The following is a 10,496-nucleotide window of genomic DNA, read 5'->3' on the forward strand; positions in this document are numbered from 1 at the left end:
CCTTGACTAATAATCGATGCTTACTTCATTCAGCATGTTTCATGTCTATGGCTAGTCAAAAATCTAATTTATGTGATGTATTCAAAGGGTAAACTATGGGGCCACCACAGGTCTAATGATAATATAGCTGCACCCACAAATTAATTACTTGGTGACATCATATTTTTATAAAGTGAAAAAAGCTTTTCCATATTTTAAGAAATAAATATTTTACTTTGAATCTGCAATTTTGACACACTCTACAGCAGCACGAGAGTCCCCTAAAAAAGGTGACCACAAAAATTGTAACAAGTCTTTACTCAGTCAGCCCAGCGGTCTTGCTTGGAGGTGGATGATAAACACAGAGAGGATAAGATTACGTGTAGTTCCAGTAAAATAACACAAAGAAAAAAGCCTGATGATAAATACCACTATCAAAGCCTTACAGATTAATGAGTTAGTAGAGTGTCTAGTGTTCAAAATGAGCCTTTCCGGTATTTGAAAAGACCATCAAAGAACCAGATCAGACTATATTCGCGTATGAGTCATGTACAAAATATAAGGTTATTAAATATAATTGGTGGTACTTTCAGAAAGCTCTTTTCAGTTTATTTTAGGTAAGGAAGACTATTCAAAAGAACAACAAAGTAATCTACAGCACAGTCAAAATGAACTACTTATAAATTAATTGAAGTCAAAAATGAAAACCAAAATGAAAAAATCAAAATAAAAAAGTCAAAATGAATGACATCCAACATGGCTCCTGTTGAACTGGTTTATTAAAAATTTAGGCCTTTTACAAACAGAGCATTTTATAAAATTCAAGCATTTCAACATCACATAGGTGGTTCACTCTTTATCAGTTTTCATTAGTTATCTTCATCAATTTCACAATAATTTGGTACAATTGCTCAATAGTATAAATAAAGTTAATAAGTTATATTGGCCAATTCATCAGTTCTGAAAACATGACATGATTTTGTTATGATTTTTTACTATTCAATATAGCAAGAGGTTAATAAGGAGTATGCAAACAACCTTTCATATAAAAATTAATAAATAATAAGATATCAAATTTATAATATATAGTTAGAAGCAATTTAAAAAAAATTAAATACTTAGTTTCGATATGCAAATTTGCATAAAAATTGTTTGCCAATGCTCTTTCTGTGAACAGAAATAACACTTTTATGATAAACTATATATAAAAAATTATTGGTATGCATATTCTTCATTCTATATCTCAATTCCAACAGATATTTGTAAATTAATCACCAGGTAGCTTGTGATTGGGCTATCAGCATCTGTCAGTACAGGGGGAGTCCATGTCAATCGTACAGATGAGCTTGTCCTGTTGTCCACAGACAGTTCCGTAAGGGCAGCAGGAACTATTGTAGAATAACAAGAATGTAGGTTGATGATAGATTACTGGCTCAGCAGTTTCTATGTCTTGTTGATAATGTCAAGTACAATTATTAATAAGTATAGATATCATAGAGCTACTTCTTACAGCGAGGTTATAATAGGTTTTAAAGGTACATCAAATGTCATAGCCAAAGTATCTGCAAAAACTCCAACGTCAAGACAATTAGTAAAATGATTTTATTAAAGACTCTCCCAAATTTATGTTGTAGCCAAATTTTGATATTATTTTTAAAAAAAACATGACAGATGAGCTTTAAAAATTCAATAAGTTGTCTCTGTACTCAATTGATTGACACTTGGTTTGTAGGTGTACTATGTCCTATCAACTCAATATTTTTGCAATTATTTTCCAATAGTTTCTATATACATGTAACAAGATAGGACTGAGTGATATTTGTAGAAATAATAATACTTAGACTGCTTCCACATTTGAACTAAATTAAAAAGTGCCAGACTTTCATATTTGTAAAAAACAAACATACTTCTTCATAATATCTCTAAGTTCTAAATAGTAATAAGTTACAACTGTAAATGCTCCTGAATTATTAACCACAAGTCATAATAATAAAAATAATGACAATAATTACTATTTTCCCTTCCTTCGACATATACCTAATAGATAGAAAAGGAAACATATTGAAAGCAGATAGACATGGCATTGTGTAGAGTATGCAGAGAGAAGGAAGAAATTTTATTCCATAATTCAAGTCAATGCAGTAACCCAACTAACAGCAACAGTACTAGAATGATCTGTAGTATTACGCGCAAAATAACATTTCAAGCAAACGCTTTCATAATGTTCCATAAATGTTATCTGTTGATTACTATTGAATTATGTTACAACGCTGCCGCAGGAACATTTTGCAGAATGTTGTGCAAAAATATTATCGTAACGTTTTCTATAATGTTACAGGAATAAAATTTGCTAACGTTGTCATAGCGCTGTTGGAGAACATTGTTATTAAATGTCCGAGCATTATTCCATGAAGGTTACTTTGGAATGTTTGAGCATACATGTGCATATAACATTGACATGCGATGTAACTGTAATGTTATGCTGCAACATTATTTTACCTTCAAATGAATGTCTAGGCAATGTTACAGGAAAATTACTTTAGAATGTTGAAGTGTAAACATCCATATAACATGGACTTACAACGTAAAGGAAACATCATGGTGTAACATGATTTTCACCTTTAACTGCATGTTGCAGTAATATTACAGAAAATCGATTTTTAATGTTTAAAAATCTGTTACTTGTTTGAGAATCTGTTTGAGAATCCAAGTCACTGCTATATAGATGTAACAAATAACAGTGACTTGTCATGTAAAGAGAACATTATCATGCAACATCATTTGTTGTTAAATGCCTACCCTCCAATGAATCGTATAACATTTTTATGACCACATTTTTCCTATAATGTAGTTTAACAGCATTTCCATATTAACATTTTACTCTAGCTAGCTGGCTCTTTTAGAACTTTTCTTGATAGCCTAATAAATACACCGGCAGTAAACTTTTAAAAAACTAAGTTAACTTTAGTTTTACTACTTTTGCCAGAAACATAGGACCTTTTTTTGAAGTTGTCGCTCTTTGATAATGAAAAATTATTTTAAATTGGATGAAATGAAGCAAATTAAAAGTTTTATTTATTTCTTATTACAAATATATTTAAGCAAAATAATGTAAGACAAATTATTTTAACTTTAAATTATTTATATAAAGAAAAATAAAGGCCATTACAAATTTAAATTTATGCATTTTATTGAAAACTAGATTTCAATGAAGGGAAATTTCATTGAAATTTTTTTAACGAATAGGTTCCATTAGTGCTTTTGTTGTAGATCACAAGGGATTTTTATAGCTATACACGCGTCTTAATTGTGTTCTATAATATTATTCTTGTTGTTATATCATGCTACCATTTGTGCATTTACTAACAGCACAGCTTGAGAAAGAAATGCTGTAGAAAGGTTATGCTCTTGGCATATTATAATTAAATTGTACTTAATTCACTAGAGGAGAATTCTGTGAAACGTAACCAGAACAGTTAAAAGTGTCTCCACATTTACATCCCACTTATTTTCTACACATAATGTTCCTGGAATGTTAGCTAATATCTTTGAATTAACATCATGTAAGGAATGTTTGTGGAATATTATGTAACATTCTTACACTATTGTGGGAACGTTGTAGGAGACCATTTGCTGAACGATCCAGCAATGGATTTCCCACAACGTTGCTGGGACGTTAAAAGGTATCTTACAAATTATCTTGGAATTTTCCGGAATATCCCTGAAATTTTCTAAGAATATAAAATTGTTGAATGGGAAGATAGCGGCAAAGGTGCACAAGAAACGACACAATGGAGTAGCAAGAATAGTGCATTGGAATCTGTCTAGATAGTGTGGGTTCAAAACATCTACGAAGTGGTGTGACCACCAGACAAAAACCGTCTTAGAGAATGAGAAAGCAAAATTATTATGGGGTTTGAGCATTCAAACAAATCACGTGACACAAGCTAGATGACCAGATATAATATTGAGGATAAGGAACTAGACCACCATGGCTGATCTATATGGCTGTATCAGGAGATGGAAGAGTAAAAGACAAAGAACAGGAAAATGTGGAGAAGTATGAAGAAAAGGAAGGAGAAGTAAGAAAAGGAAGGAGAAGTAAGAAAAGGTAGAGAGAGTTGAGTAAGATCTAGAAGACAGCTGTGCTGACTGTACCTATAGTGGTTGGGGCATCAGGTGCAGTCAAAAATCTGGAAAAATAGCTGATTAAACCTAATGTCGACAAGAGGGAAATTTCAAATGGGATCGGCTGCTGGGATCGGCTAGAACACTTAGGAAGGTCTTACATCTCCCAGGTTAGTTGTTCTGGCCCGAGTTCCAAAGATACCAACAACAGCTTAAAACCATGCTGAGCTAACTAATAATAATAATAATAATAATAAGGCAGAGACTGAGTCTGAATTCTTCAGGAAACGAAGGCAAGCTGATGCAATAATAAAACACTCACAATTAAAAGCTACTATGACATCAGGAAAAGGTAGATCCCTTAGTAAATTTCTGTAAGAATTAAGTTGGACTAACAGCAACTGTAGATGTTAGGGAGTCCCAGTCAATAATGCTGTCGTACTATTAGTAGTGAGCTCATAATTATTATCTTTACATAAGGTAGAGGACATTTGTAGTTGTACATTTTTGGATGTACATTTGTGGACAACAAATTGAAAAATTAAGATTACATGAATGTAGTTTGCAGATTTTGCATATAGTTTGCAATGAATAGCAGCAAATGTTGATGTTGGGGGCATCTCAGGACCTAATTGTGTTGTTGAACTACCATTTTTATATGAATTCATGAGTGCAGCAGTAACTATGGTAAAATGAAATGAATGATAAGAACAGAGATTGTTCGGTTGCATGTTTCATTTTGATCTGAAATTTGCCAATAATTTATAAGCGCAACAAGCATGAAAGTATGTATATCTTACGTTGCTTTAAGTTTCATTTCAGGAATAATAGAAACAAAGCAAATGGTATAAATATACCGTAAAACCTCTATTTGAAAGCCACCTTTATTTGAACGCCACCTCTAACAGAACGTCACTATAGAAGAGGGGTTGAAAAATAGAGCGCAACCCTTTAATTGAATGCCACCTCTATTTGCCTACCAATCTGACATTCTTTGATCTTTATGATGCCATAATAGACAGTGATCAGTAGAAAAGTGTTCATAAAATGGTACTAATAATGACTAATATTGTTGTAATAATTATAACAATACTTACAACAATGTAACTTACTAATAACGTTACATCAATTACAATTAATTATTTTGTTGACGCAGTAGAGACTTCCAAGGTTTTAGGGACAGTGCACCTGAGAAGAGCCATTGTCACATTTATCAGAGCTACAATCCTACTGGAAGTCACTAAGGTCTAAATCCAATCCATTGTCTTTAGATTCTTTCATAATGTGGTTTACAAACTGTCCTGAAGACTTTTACGTTTGATACATTTTAATGAACGAAAAGAAAACTTACCAGAAGCACCTTACGGCGTAATAGCAGCTATTGTTATGGTATATCAAAGTCCATTTCCTTACTCTAAAAGTTTTATGGTTATTTTTTAAACATTAAAAGGGACACCATCGTAATAATTAATAACTGCATCCGGCTAATAGCAGTTCCTTGTTTAACTAAATCTGATACTTTGACGTAAATGAAACACAGTTTAACAAAAATGCTGAGGCTGACATCATTAATGCCGGTCCACCGGAAAAAAATTGCAAAATATAGGAGACATTAGCATTCGCTTGAAAAAGAGTTAAATTTATCTTCCAAAAATTCTGATGAGCAAGTCAAAAAATACAGCGCCAATCGATATTTAAACATCACGTTTAATAAAATGCTACTACACTGAAAGGGTTCAAAAATCTTGCGCCATGGCATTCAAATAAAGGATTTACGGTATTTAAAGTAAATACTAAACTTCTAAGATGAAATTATAAAATTAGGTTAGCATGTATAACTAGCAATTGTAAACATTGCCTTAACTTTACAACTTTATTACAATTGCTTTAGCGTTGGATTACGAGCTTTCGAGTTTTTTAACTGTTGTCCCAAAACCCAGCGATCTTGAGAGTGACCCACTTAAACTTATAATTTTATTTGGAAAATAAGGAAAAGCCTCAGATAAGGTGAATAGACTTTAAACGTGGTTATCTTGTTTTTATGGGCAAATATTTGTATTAAACATTTGGTCAAATACTCAACCATGGCAAAGATACCAAACAGTCTGGGGCCAGACTAGTCTGTACCTAAGAATATGTTGAACGACAAAAATAGATAGCTGGTAGATAAATAGATTCACTTTTAACATGCCCATCCTTCTAACGAGTGCATGACTAGCTGACTAGAATTTCAAGGTCAAACAAAAGAGGATGAACTACGAATGGCACCTGCCCTAGTAGGCTTTTGGCTGAACTTTTAGGGATGTGGATAGCAAAATGTTTACATATACAGTAGATGCTCCTATAACGTATATCTCCTATAAAGTAAATTCTACATGACGTAAAGTATTTACTTGCCTATCTGAATATCATGTGTTAGAGTATTGATCTACCTATCTGAATAACACGTGTTAGAGTATCAGTCTACCTATCTTAATATCACGTGTTAGAGTATCAGTCTACTTATCTGAATATCATGTGTTGGAGTACCGGTCTACCTATCTGAATTTCATGTGTAAGAGTATCAGTCTACCTATCTGAGTATCATGTGTTAGAGTATCAGTCTACCTATCTGAATATCATGGGTTAGAGTATTAGTCTACCTATCTGAATATCATGTGTTAGAGTATTGGTCTACCTATCTGAATATAATGTGTTAGAGTATTGGTCCACTTATCTGAATATCACGAGCTAGAGTATCAGTCTATCTATCTGAATATCATGTGTTAGAGTATTGGTCTACCTATCTGAATTTCACATGTTAGAGTATCGGTCTACCTATCTGAATATCATGTGTTAGAGTATCGGTCTACCTATCTGAATATCACGAGTTGAAGTATCGGTCTACTTATCTGAATATCATATGTTGGAGTATCGGTCTAGTTATCTGAATATCATGTGTTAGAGTATCAGTCTACCTATCTGAATATCACATGTTAGAGTATCGGTCTACCCATCTGAATATCACGTATTAGAGTATCGGTCTACCTATCTGAATATCATGTGTTAGAGTATCAGTCTACTTATCTGAATATCATGTGTTAGAGTATTGGTCTACCTATCTGAATTTCACATGTTAGAGTATCGGTCTATCTATCTGAATATCATGTGTTAGAGTATCAGTCTACCTATCTGATTATCACGAGTTGAAGTATCGGTCTACTTATCTGAATATCATGTGTTGGAGTATCGGTCTAGTTATCTGAATATCATGTGTTAGAGTATCAGTCTACCTATCTGAATATCACGTGTTAGAGTATCGGTCTACCCATCTGAATATCACGTATTAGAGTATCGGTCTACCTATCTGAATATCATGTGTTAGTGTATCTGTTTATCTATCTGATTATCACGAGTAAGAGTATCTAAAAGCTATTTTTTATCATGATCTTGAACCTTTTCGACGGATAGGCGGACGAACAGATAGACACCCTTTTTTATAGTAAAATTATAATTTTGTTTCACTTTATTTTAGACATAAAAACATGTTTTATTGTTTTTTTGTTGAAAAATAAATCTTGCTGTCTAGAACAAAAAAAACAGTTGAAGTAAAATGACATTGAAGGCGTGCATTCTCCCAACTCACTGTGAAATTACTGCAATTATGAACCATGAACCATGAACCATGAACCATGAACCATGAACCATGAACCATGAACCATGAACCATGAACCATGAACCATGAACCATGAACCATGAACCATGAACCATGAACCATGAACCATGAACATAACTGAAAAATAATAGAAGCTGACAATACTAACCAATAATACTACAGTTATAGCCCAGTCATTACATTAAAAAGTAAATCTGGTTTTTTTTTTTTTTTGAAGGACCATAGTGGCCAGATTGGGAAGACCTTGGAACAGATTAGGCATTTTACATGTATTTTACTGTTCGTATAACGCAAAATCCCTATAACAGAAACATACCTAGAATATATTGTTTACGTTGTAAAAGCATCTACTGTACCATTAATTCTGGTATATATGATAAACCTGTAAACCTAAAATCTTGTTTGAAAGTTTGGGGTGGGGCTTATGTAAAATGTCTAAAATGTATACTTAAAAACTTCTCACTACATTTGGGGTTAGGATACCGTTAAGCATGTGCAACAGCTAACAATAATTTATTCAACAATAAAACACTAGGAAATATACAGTACCATACTCATGTAGTTATGTCATTAGTCATAATCACTTCTATGCAACATCTTCAACATTTAATTGGGCAAGGTAATTATTGGCATGATTGTTACGCGTGAGACATTTGAATGCTTCCTCGCATATATTTTTAGCTCAGATGTGAAATTTTGCTGTCATTTCTCCTGTTTAAGTAGCACTTGACACCAACTATCACTGAATGAGATTTTATCCTTTTCATGCAATGCATTGAAGAATTACTAAAAGTAGTATGTAGAGAGCAGATCTACACAAAAAAGTGACGGATCCAGCGGGGGGATAGAAAAAGGGGGTTGCGAATTAAATTGGCTAGGGGTGTAGATTGAATTGGGTGGAGTTGAATGAGATGTTGGGGTTTGGGGGGAAATTGTGGTGTAGAGTAGGGGGTTGAATTCGAGGGGGTATGGATCCGCTCCCGGCGTAATCGGCGGATTATCTGTGGATGAGTCATCCGATTAGTGGAGGATGAGTCATCCGATTAAACGTGGATTATCGCGGGATTAGTCGGGGGAATCGTTGCGGATTAGTCGGCCGAATCGTCGCGGATTATCGGTGGATTAGTGGGGGGTGAATATCTGGGACATCGAGGGCTGGTTGGTTTTCCGGAGTGGATCTCGCGGATTATCGAGGAGAGCGAGAGGAGAATGTTATATATTTGGTTGAATGAGAGATAAGTTTTTATTATAAAATATAAACTATAAATGTTACAAAAAAATTCAAAAATCATTCTGTCATTCGTTTTAAAAAGGAAAGTTTTGGAATACATCTTTCATCAATTTCTGTGTCACATCGAATAACTAAAATAAGAGTTGATTTTCCCAAAGAATTGAGAAACTGAACAGGAAGTAACAAATCTAACCCTTCATTTTTTCCAATATTATCATAAATGAAGGTATCTTTAGGTGTAGTAGAATTTGAAATAGGCTGAAGATTACAGATAAAGTCAATATCTTGAAAATTCGATCCTGGAGGACATTGCAACATTGAAAGAGTAGAGTTATATCCACATAATTCTCCTCTGTAGAATAATTTGAAATCAATTAGAATATCGATTGTGGAATTTGGAACTGAATATTCACATTCAGAATATGTTAGAACTTGTTCCGATGAAGCTGACACTATAGGATTAAGGTATAGGTTTTCTCCATCTGTTTCATCTTCATTTAGTAGTTCTTTACATGCAAATCTGTGATTGCCTGGTAATGGATAATCACAATGAAAGTAGTCTGATGGAAATATTCTTCCACATGTTTCATTATTCTTGTGATATAAAGTAGTTTCTTCGAATGGAAGTAGTAATGAAACTTCAAATTCATTGAGTGTTCTGCTTAAGCAGCTATTCGCATCGGTAACATATTGAATTCTTTGATTTCCATTTATTATTCCCGTAAACCGTAAAATGAGAAATATTATAATGTGCAAATTCATTATAGTCATAGTGTCTTTTTAAAATACTACTCTCTTGACTGAAGTAGGCAAAGAAAATGAATAAAAAGTATGTCGATATAATATATATAGTTCATTCTTCAAAATTATCTTGAAATAGTATACAAAAAAGTTATTCAATTCTGTTTGATGACTCAATCCTTCTTGGAAATGAAGTGAATAAATATAAAGAATTATGCAAAGTCTAACTGTGATGTTTATCAATTCTTCCCATTGATATGTAGGAGTTCACTGAAGTAATGATTTGTAACTTGTTGATCATTGGCTTCTCCTCTCAAATATGGATAAAGTCTTGATTCGGTTAATATTATGTTTGAAGGTGTGTTCCAATCAAGTGAGGATAATAATGATAGTTGGACTTTGTCACTCCTTGGTCCGATTTGAGCAGATTCCAAACACGTTCCAATATCGAGTTCGGCAAAAGTCTCATGAAGTTCTTGTCGAGTCAATCCTTCATTTCCATATCGTACTTGCATTATTCTAATACAATGTTGACATCCTTGAGCTCCCTCGAAGCATCTACACTGACTTTCTAAATATGTTACGAACCGTTTATAGATATAGAATCCGATAACATAGTAAAAAGTTTCTTCAGTAACTCTTCTGATGAATTTTTTTGTGTTTTTCTTTACAACCACTCTTGATAATTGTCCATCCTTAAGATGAGCTGGAATAAACTCCTCTAGAAATATAACCGACATTGTTTCTGTTTTCTTCGTTTTT

Source organism: Watersipora subatra, chromosome 1 (genome assembly GCF_963576615.1).
Source record: "Watersipora subatra chromosome 1, tzWatSuba1.1, whole genome shotgun sequence".
Classification (NCBI taxonomy): Eukaryota; Metazoa; Bryozoa; class Gymnolaemata; order Cheilostomatida; family Watersiporidae; genus Watersipora; species Watersipora subatra.